Source organism: Astyanax mexicanus, chromosome 8 (assembly GCF_023375975.1).
Source record: "Astyanax mexicanus isolate ESR-SI-001 chromosome 8, AstMex3_surface, whole genome shotgun sequence".
In the NCBI taxonomy this organism is placed as follows: Eukaryota; Metazoa; Chordata; class Actinopteri; order Characiformes; family Acestrorhamphidae; genus Astyanax; species Astyanax mexicanus.
The window spans coordinates 6,863,133-6,873,851 of record NC_064415.1 but is presented as its reverse complement, the minus strand read 5'-3'; the positions used below and the strand labels follow the sequence as shown (position 1 = coordinate 6,873,851).

At 49.0% G+C, this 10,719-nt stretch overlaps 1 long non-coding RNA gene across 1 annotated transcript; it reads right to left on the bottom strand.

Moving 5' to 3' along the window:
• Nucleotides 1-610: 610 nt before the first annotated feature.
• LOC125803840 (uncharacterized) lies at nt 611-995 on the bottom strand. Its single transcript, XR_007440182.1, has 2 exons — nt 915-995; nt 611-679 (listed from the first exon to the last, which is right to left on the bottom strand). It is a non-coding gene; the product is annotated as an uncharacterized LOC125803840 (long non-coding RNA).
• Between the last annotated feature and the right edge of the window lie 9,724 nt (nt 996-10,719).

Here is a 10,719-nt window from a genome sequence, read left to right as displayed (position 1 = left end):
ACAATATATACAACATATAGTAAAATATAAAAGAAAATATACATTTAACTTACTGTACTCTACACACATTAACTTACACTATGAACACAGTTTTACAATATTGCACTGTTGATTGTAGCTTAAATTTAATATACTCTATTATTGCTGTCACATAAAAACTTTATATCTCTTTGGTGTAAAGTAGCAACTTTACAGCAAAAGGTAAGGTAAACATTTCTATTTGCCCTATTATCAGAAAATATTGACACAGTATGAAGATCAACAGCTATAAAAGTATAAACATAAGATACAGTAGATATAAGGTTTTTGTGTTACAGCAGTTTTATACTAATTAATCTAATATATGTGATTCTATGTTGAGTTGATTTATTTGAGCATTTTATCATTTAACTCTACACAGTTCTCTGTATTAATTTGATTTTATTTGTAATGTACTCAGATTGTATTCCTGTAATCTTGTAATGTTGTGGGATATATCTTATAAATAATAAAGTGGGAGCTGAAAGCTCAGAACAGAGGATCTAATTTGTCTAATTATTACTATTAGTTCTGGTTTTCAGAGCACTAGGAGCAGTGTAGCGGCCCACTTGGATTAATCACAAGACAATGCTCGGAGCTTCTACTGGTGCAACTTTATTTCTCTCCTCTTCTCACCACAGACGTTTTGACACCGTGAAAACTACATAATAGATACAAAACACAAATGCCATAGTACCATATTTCACAGATAATGAATAGAACAGTATTTAAACTTTTAAATGAGTAAGTCTTAGCAAACTTCCACATGAATTTAACCTTTTAAGTTATTATGAGTTACAGTTCCTACTGAAAATAAAATAATAATAACCATTTCTCTTTGTCTTAAATGAAATAAATCACTCATTTGAATTAATGCACAATTTGTCTCTTCATACCTCCTTCTGCTTCCAAGGGCGCTAAGTTTGAGCTTTGTCTGCCAACAGCCTATCTTCCACACACCTCTCAGTGACAGTCTATGCGTGACATACTGTGGCGTCTGTGTGTGTGTGTGTGTGGCTGCTGTATGCCTGTGTGTGCCTGTCTCTGTGTGCCCGCCTCTGTGTGTGTCTGTTCTGTGCGTATGTGGCCTCTTGTGTGCTGTGTGCCAGGCTACGTGGTTGGTCCCTCCCCCGTTGCCTAGGTTATGGGGAGGGGCCATGCAGATGAGTGCCAGTTAGGGCACTCACCATAATGTAGCTTAGTAGGGGGTTTAGTGACCTGGCTGTGTTTGTGCTGTGTGTGGCAGTTGGGTTTCGCTCTCCTAGCCTTGTTAAAGGCTGTAAGCGAGTGGCAAGCCAGTTCAAATAAAGAGCTTTGAGTACTTGTCATGAGTCTCACGGGTCCTCCTTCCTCTTCCACGCCACATTTGGTGTCAGAAGCGGCCCTGCTGGATGATATGGAGATGCTGGCAGGGGAAATCGAACGGCTGAAGAGGATAACGGCGGACCAGCGGACGAGGGGCAAGACTCACCAGCGGAGCGGACCCAGACCTGACGGCGCCAGCAGGCTGTCCGAAGGTCGAGCCCGCGGAGCGGATGGCGCGAGGACGGCGGCACCGGCTCACGGAGTGGACGGCGCGATGACGTCAGCGCCGGCTCGCGGAGCGGATGGCGTGGAGACGGCGGCGCTGGCTCCCAGAATGGACGGCGCGCTGACGGCGAGCTTGACGGCTCATCCCCGCCTGGCATGCTATGACGGCAGCGCTGACTGGACGGCTGCTGACTGGACGGATGCTGAGACGGCGGCCAACCTCTGTCTGGCGCTGCAGGGAGACGCACTGAGGGTGCTGATCGAGCTCCCCGCGGAGTGCCGCTGCGAGCTGTCTGACTTGACACGGGCGCTGAGAACCCGTTTCAGCCGTCAACCTTCCGAGGCGGCCGCCAAAATGCTAGTGGCGGACCGGCGCCGGCAGCGGGGAGAGACTTTGGGCGTGCTGGCATCTGAGATGGCTCTGCTAACCCGCCAAGCGTACCCGGCATTTCCGCGAGCGGCTCAGAGAAGTCTCGCGCTGGATAATTTCCTGCGCGCCCTAGAGCCAGGCGAGCTGCGCAAACATGTGAGACTGGCCGACCCACAGACCCTGGAGGCCGCGGTGGAGGTGGCTGAGCGGTCCGAACTCATCCTGTCCAGCCATCCGGAACCATGGGGGGCGTCGCCCGGAGCCCATGATCCACCGAGATGGAGGCGGAGCCGGCCTGAGGCACAACTGGAGTGCTGGCATTGCGGGGGGCGTGGCCACAAGCGAGCGCAGTGCGGCCGGTCGGGGAAACGGTGCTGGGACCACCAAGTGAGGGTTACGGTGGCCCCAGGGATTCTAGGATTACCCTCGGGACCTGATCACGGAGCTGTCGGACCCGGCGGCTATTTTCTGAAGTGCACGCTGAATGGAGTAACGGTGGACGCGCTGGTGGACACGGGCTCGTCAGTCTCGCTGATAAAGCCTGAGCTCGCGATGGATGTGGCAGGCGAGCTTGGGATGGACTGCAGCCGGCGCATCGCTCTCTCTTCGGCCACCGGAGATCCTATCGCTCTCCTGGGATTAACGGAGCTGACTGTTGATGTTGGCAAGGGCCCCTTTCAGCAGGAGTTCTGGGTTGGGCACATCAACGATCCGTGCATTCTGGGCAAGGACCTGCTCGCACGCGTTGGTGCCATCATTGATTGTGCACAGGGCTCGGTTCTGGTGACTGGACTCCCCGTAGAGGAACATGACGAGTGCGGGGTAAGTGAGCCGTTGGGGGGGGATGCGTGTGATTCGGTGCACGTTATGTTCGAGGGTCCGTTAGATGAGGGGTTAATTATCGATCCGATTGAAGAGATGCTGGAGCGCAGTTGTGTGGGCTTATCAGAGCCCCAACAACTGCGCTTACGCGACCTGATTGAGCGTTTTCGCGCTAGCTTCGCTGTGTCTGAGCGTGAGTGTACTAGGACTAGCCTTGCATTTCATTCTATAAACACAGGTGACGCCCAGCCCATCAGGCTGAGACCGCACCGTCTGGCATTAGCGAAACGCGTAGCGGCTGAGCAGTTAGTCCGTGAGATGGCGAGTGCGGGCGTTATTGAGCCTTCGAGCAGCCCGTGGTCGGCCCCGGTGGTCCTTGCAAAAAAGAAGGACGGGAGCTGGCGTTTTTGCGTTGATTATCGCCGACTTAACGCCGTCACGAAGCTCGACTCTTATCCGCTTCCCAGGATCGACGATACGCTAGATCAGCTATCGGGCTCGGCCTGGTTCAGCTCGCTAGATTTGAGGAGCGGGTATTGGCAGGTGCCCCTAGCTGAAGGGGATAGGGAGAAGACCGCTTTCTCGCTCGGCTCGGCTCTATGGCATTTCACGGTGCTCCCGTTTGGGTTGTGTAACTCGCCGGCTACTTTCGAGCGTCTTATGGAGCGCGTGTTAAGCGGGATCCCGCGTTCGTGCTGCGTTGTTTACCTGGATGACGTCATGGCGCACGGGACCGACTTCGACTCCGCGCTCTCTCACCTCGAGGTGGTGCTCGGCGCGATTCAGGCGGCTAACCTGAAGCTCAACCCGGCAAAGTGTAACCTGCTGAGGCAGCGCGTGAATTTTCTGGGCCATGTAGTGAGCGGTGCTGGTGTGGAAACCGACCCTAAAAAGACGGAGGCTGTCCGTGACTGGCCTGTCCCACGTAACGCGAAAATGGTTCGTAGTTTTGTGGGGCTCGCGTCGTATTACAGGCGGTTTATCAGGGGGTTCGCGGACGTGGCGGCACCGCTTCACAATTTAACTAGACCGGGTGTGACATTCCGTTGGTCTGACGAGGCGGAGCGAGCGTTCGGGGAGCTAAAAAGCCGTCTATGCAATGCTCCCGTTCTTGCGTATCCGAATATGTCGGGAAGCTTCATTGTGGATACTGATGCGAGCGACCGTGGCCTCGGAGCGGTTCTATCACAGGTTCAGGACGGCTCGGAGCGCGTAATAGCATACTATAGTCGCCGCCTAGACAAGGCGGAGCGTAACTATTGCGTGACGCGCCGGGAGCTACTCGCGGTGGTCGAGGGCCTTAAGCATTTCCGACCGTATGTGTATGGGGTCCCGTTTCTGCTGCGCACCGACCACGCCTCGCTTCAGTGGCTCATGCGTTTCCGCGAGCCCGAGGGCCAGCTCGCGCGCTGGATATCTAGACTCCAGGAGTTTAGCTTCGAGGTTGTGCACCGACCGGGCCGTAGCCATGGTAACGCGGACGCTTTGTCGCGCCGGCCGTGTGTGGCCGTGGACTGTAAGCATTGAGCTCGTGCGGAGGAGAAATCCGCTGAGACTGCTCATTGCGCTGCAGTCTCAGCGGATGTGACCGGCGGTGTAGTGGTGGCGCAGGTGTCCGTGGAACAGATACGAGATGCGCAACGGGCGGATCGCGACTTAATGTGGGCCGTACACGCGCTCGAGGCGAATGTCACGCCGTCGTGGGAGGAGGTGGTGCCGTTGGGTCCGGTCGCTAAAGCGCTACGCTCCAACTGGGCTAGCTTTAGCTTGTCTGATGGCGTGCTGTGTCATACCTGGGAGGATCCGGCGAACGGGCAGCGCGTGTTTCGGGTGGTGATACCGCGGGCGCTTAGGGATTCGGTCCTACGGGGAGTCCATGGGTCGCCTGGGGCTGGGCACTTTGGCGTTACCAAAACCCTGAAGCGCCTGAGACAACGCTTTTATTGGCCTGGGTGCAGGACTGATGTGGAGCTATTCGTGCACTGCTGTGACGTGTGCGCCGCCAAGAAAGGCCCCGCGAGGGCGCCCCGCGCCCCACTTCACCCCTATCAGTGCGGCGGCCCGATGGAGCGGGTGGCCGTGGATGTGTTGGGCCCCTTCCCGGTGACGGACTCTGGGAACCGCTATGTCTTAGTGGCGATGGATTACTTTACAAAGTGGCCGGAGGCCTACGCGGTGCCGGACCAAGGGGCGGTCACTACTGCGGATGTCCTGGTGCGGGAGTTCTTTTGTAGATTCGGGGTTCCGGAGGAGCTGCATAGCGACCAGGGGAGGAACTTCGAGTCGGAGGTCATGGCGGAGGTCTGCCGCATTTTGGGCATCCACAAGACCAGGACGACGCCCCTTCATCCGCAGAGTGACGGGCTGGTGGAGCGGTTTAACCGCACGCTGGCAGCGCAGTTGGCCATGGTGTCGAGCAAAGGCCAGCGCGACTGGGACAAACATCTACCGGTCGTGCTGCTGGCCTGCCGCTCGGCCGTGCAGGAGACGACAGGATTTACGCCGGCGCTGCTTATGTTTGGTCGCGAGCTGCGGACGCCGGTGGCTCTGGCCTTCGGGGCGCCTCCTGACGGGGGTGGGGACGCTAAGGACACGCCCGCTTTCGTTTCGGGCCTTCTGTCTTCGCTGGACTTAGCGCACGGGCTTGCACGCTCGAACCAGTCGGCTGCCGGACAGAAGCAGAAGCGCGCGTATGATACGCGCTGCTTCGGGGACCCGTTGGAGGCGGGGGCGAGGGTTTGGCTGTACAACCCGCAGCGTAAAAAGGGACTGTGCCCGAAACTTCAGTCGGCCTGGGTGGGTCCATGCCGGGTGCTATCCAGACTTGGGGAGGTCGTTTATAGGATCCGGTGGGGCAGACGCACTATGATTGTGCACCGGGACAGGCTGGCCCCATATAGGCCGAAGCTGATGGACACTGGGGACGGCGGCGCGGAGCCCGCCGGCCCTGCACCTGAGCCTGGCCCGAACTCTGGCTCTTCGGAGCCGCTGGCAGGCGGCGCTGTGCCCGGCCCCTCCAGGCTGCCGCGAGTAAGGAGGCCGCCCGCCCGCCTTAATGACTTTGTCTGTGAGTAATTGTAAAAGAAAAAAAAAACAGTGTTTTGTTGTTCACGGGGTTATGCTGGGTTTGTGGGGTCGCCGGGACGGCTGACCCTTGAGGGGGGGGCTATGTGGCGTCTGTGTGTGTGTGTGTGTGGCTGCTGTATGCCTGTGTGTGCCTGTCTCTGTGTGCCCGCCTCTGTGTGTGTCTGTTCTGTGCGTATGTGGCCTCTTGTGTGCTGTGTGCCAGGCTACGTGGTTGGTCCCTCCCCCGTTGCCTAGGTTATGGGGAGGGGCCATGCAGATGAGTGCCAGTTAGGGCACTCACCATAATGTAGCTTAGTAGGGGGTTTAGTGACCTGGCTGTGTTTGTGCTGTGTGTGGCAGTTGGGTTTCGCTCTCCTAGCCTTGTTAAAGGCTGTAAGCGAGTGGCAAGCCAGTTCAAATAAAGAGCTTTGAGTACTTGTCATGAGTCTCACGGGTCCTCCTTCCTCTTCCACGCCACAATACAAATGACACAAAAAACGGAGCAAACTACAATAAAATATCTTTCAAAAGTGTCAACACAGAAAATAATAAATAATTAATTTGTTCTCATGTTTTTTACCGTTTCTGGAGCAACGTGCACAGCATTATGGTGAGAACTCGAACAGAAGGTTTAGCGTCAGTAATAACAGGAGGTAGTAGAATAAGAGCGAAGCTCTTCAAAATAAAAGCCCAAAATGTAGAGTGGTAGAACTGCATCATTTACCAAAGAAAAATAAATAAATAAATAAAATATTCAGCTGTCATTTACAAGCAGATGTCTGGGATAAATGGCTGAAGATGAAGCTGTTTTCTCATTGGTTTCTTTTGCAGCATTAAACGTAGCATTCTTAGACTACGCTAGAACTTGAACAGATCCAATCTGGTTTATTATCACAACAATCAAAACTCTATATATAGAAATAAAAATATAATAAACACATTAACTTGCATTCTTTACTCTACAACTTTACACTGTTTTAAAATGTACTGATCAGTATTGGCGTTTATAGGTTTTTGATTAATCAACATCACTAAACTAATCCCTCTCAAAGGTGAGAAAAATATCTTTATTCATTACTCTGTAGGTAGAAGTATAGATACTAGAGTTTAAAATACTTCAGTAGAAGTTGAAGTATCAACTCAAGCTTTTTACTCTTTAAGTAAAAGTGTAAAAGTACTGGTTTCAAAACTACTTAAAGTATAAAAGTAAAAGTACTGTAAGGGAAAAAATGAAGCCAATAAGAATAAAAGCTTAGGCCACGCCCACAGAGTCCTATAGTGCACTACCCCCCTCCCCAAAACACATTTTTCTATAAGCTATAATGACTATATGGTGCTATTACAATGTTAATGTTGATAATATAATGTGGGATGCACTAGGCTCCTCCCTGTTTCAGCTGCATATATGCTGATTGTAAATAAATGTATTTTAGTAGAATGTAAATATATTAAAGAGGCTCTAACTAAAAACCAGGGGTTTCGTGCAGGTGTGATGGATCACTGTATAAACCAATAGGGTGTCAGAATGGTATATGTTTATACTTCTCATCCAACCACAGTCAGATTCACTCTATCTGGATGGAGAGATTTATCTGGATAGGGGATTTATTGAACAATGTAAAGACGCTACATTTAAAATAATTAAGCTGGCTTTTATTTGTGTTTATACAGCTAATACGTTATGTAGTCCAGGTTTAAATGTTAGAAATGTAAGACAATTTGTATATAAGACATTTTGCTATTCAAGAAAATGATTTTTATGTAGCATAAAACCCTCAAAGCTATGAAAGCTGGGCTAGTTTACTCCACCTACTGATTTCAAACGACTAAAATTAATAAGTTCTATTACATGAAATGGTGTGTGTATATTTGGTATTTGTGTAAAATAATGATAACATTTAAAAAAGTTAAAAAGAAGAGAGGAGAATTAGCTCTAGAGAGTGTCTTTCAAGTTTATCAGACGCTCCTGAGTGACTCTGAAATTAATGTGTTTTTATGGAGGATTTGAGCAATAAATCTGAGTTCATAAATAGGGTTGCCACCTATGTCTGACAAAAAACAAGGACACTGTCATACTGGCAGCTGCCCAAAAATATACGGTTGATGTAACATAATCAGAGACGGCTTTGAGAAGTAGGGTTGTTCAAAGCAATGAATATTGCTTATTAAGTATAAGAAGGAACTTCTGCTTACCTGCTTATCTAAGTACTGGAGTGAGCTTTGCTTGTGCTTGCTTTTGCACCCTCTTGGCTAAAAGGTGAAGGAGGGAGAACACATCAGATTTGACATCACCACATTTATACCAACTCTATAGACATTTACTGTGTATAATCTTTAGAGATTGAACTGAAAATAAAAAACCTGAAACACACATCATAGGCCTTTCCTTACCTAGTTTTCCATTTATATTTGGCATTTCCCTTTGCTGCAGCTACCAGCTTTCTCTGTTCTTCAATGAATGACTTAAACTCGGTGCATGACAAGTTAAAATTCAGACGGACTTGAAGCTCAGACTTAACCATTGAAACCGACAGTCTGTTTCTTTTGTCTGAGCAAATATCCTCCATGTGACTGAACACTCGCTCTGTGTAGGCATTGCTGACTGGTATAGAAAAAACAAAAGCAACTACTTTCATCAGCTCAGTGGATTCAGTAGCCTTGCTGAAAAAATAGGCCCACTTCTTGTCAAGGGTAAGGTCTTTTGGAATGGTGCCTGATACTTCATTCAGGATGACCACATCACCATACAGCTTGTCTTCATCAACATCCAGGGCTAGTTTGTCCAGTAAATGATTCAGCTGAGACCACTGGAGTGACTGACCCTCATCAAGGCTAAGGCAGCCAGCATGTGCAAGAAGCTGGTCATTGAAGTCAAATTTATCCTCGATATACAGTACTGCTTTCTCAAAGAATCTGTCTACCAGGCTTCTGAAGTGATCTTGTTGCTGGGGTGAGAGACTTCTTGTTATTTGTTTTGCTTTACTTCCATAGAATCTGTCGGTGCGCCTTGCGTTCAGCTGGTTGCGCAATCGGTTCATCACTGAGTAAACGTCTATGACAGTAGCACTGTCACTCTCTAGCTTCCTGATAGAGGAATCAAATTCCTGCATCACATTGTGCATAAATGCCAGGATGCATTCAGCCATAGTATGGTCCACATGTTCTGTGTCAGAAGCACCGCCCACAAATGTCCAGACAATGCTCGGACAGTCATCCTTTCCAAGGGATAGAAAATAAGACTTCAAGGCTGGCCAGCACTCTAAAATTCTCTGGATTGCAGGCAGCAAAGACAGCCAACGTGTGGGGACATGCCTCAGAATCTCCCTGTATTTTGTAGAAGTGAATTCGCAAAACTCCTTAAGTAATTCTACCTTTTTAGCAGAACAGCTAAATTCACTATACACCTTCAGCACGAAGGCTTCTACGTCACATCCTGAAGAACTAAAGACGCGATTCGCTGTTTTTACAGCATTATTTATCATGTGACACTTGCAGTTGCCCTTCAAAATGTGTGGATTAACTTCTCTGAGTTTCTGAAAAACCGAGTTGTGCCGACCATAATTAACTGATGCATTATCTGCACCATATGCACTAATCTGGTTGACTGAAAGTCCACTGTTTTCAGTGATGGAGACTATCTGTTTAAATATAGCTTCACTGGATTCATCTGGGTCTTCATAAAAATCTAGCAATCCACATTTCACACCCTCAGATGGACAGAAGTACTGGACTGTGTATGGGAACAGCTTTGTGTGGCCAGAATTGGAAGCATCAGAACACACTGCAAAATAGTGCACTTTCTGCAACTCTGCTGCTAGTCTCTCCTGACTAAATGGTGCTAACACATTCTCAACTAAGGCCTCGCTCTTAGTTCTGCCACATGACATCTTGGTTGCAATATTAGAATCACTGAATATTTTCGCACTGACCTTGTTCCCACAGTCAGTGGACAGGTAGCTGTGGCCATGTCGCACACCGTGATAAGTAGAGGTTAGTTCGGCGACAGCAATTTTGTCCTCCTCAGAGTCTTTCTTGATCATAAATGATGAAATTGCTCTGGTTTGTCGAGTGGTTTGCATTCGATTTAAATGTTTTTTGGTTTTAGCATGGTCATCCAATGCAGTTTTGCCCTCATGTTTAATCACAATTTTAGCTGAGCACATGGTGCAGGTGGCCGAAAATGGATCCTCATGGGTTGGCTTTAGCCATGCGACATACTTTTCATTTTTCATCCAGTCATTATTGAAATAACATGAACGTTTCATTTTCTTTTTGACTGGCTTATCAGACTCACTAGGCACAGACTCGTCGTCCTCCTCCGTTTCGCCGCCCATCTCAACCGCTGTATTCCTTAAACTCCTCAAACGACGCTATAGCAATGCCACTGATTCACTGCCCGTAACAGCCGCCTGTACTGAGATGGCCGTAGCTGCAGAACCACACGTCCAGGGGGTGGGGCTAGATCTGATCCAACTCTTCCTACGTCGTGTTTTCATTGGTCTGAAGCACATCGGGGCTCGAATCCTAACCCTATCCCCTTGGACTTATGGGAGGAGTCAGATCAGATCCAGTTCAGATCAATGAGGCACAATGGTGCAAGTCAGCGAGAAAAAAAAGACAGATTTAATGCAGGCAGAAAAAGCCTAAATACTCAGTTAAACTAACCTAGTGAAAACCGGGACATTCATTGAGATTTTTTTTTCCGGGACCGAATATTAAAAAGAAGGACAGTCCTGGGAAAACCGGGACAGGTGGCAACCCTATTCATAAATGTTTTGGGATAATAAAAATAAAAACAGAACAATATCACATGATATTCATCACTGCAGAAACATTTTCTAAAGCTTTTAAACTCCAGTTATAAACCTTTTAAACTCCAGTTAGCTCTCTAACCACTCAGCACACATTAGCAT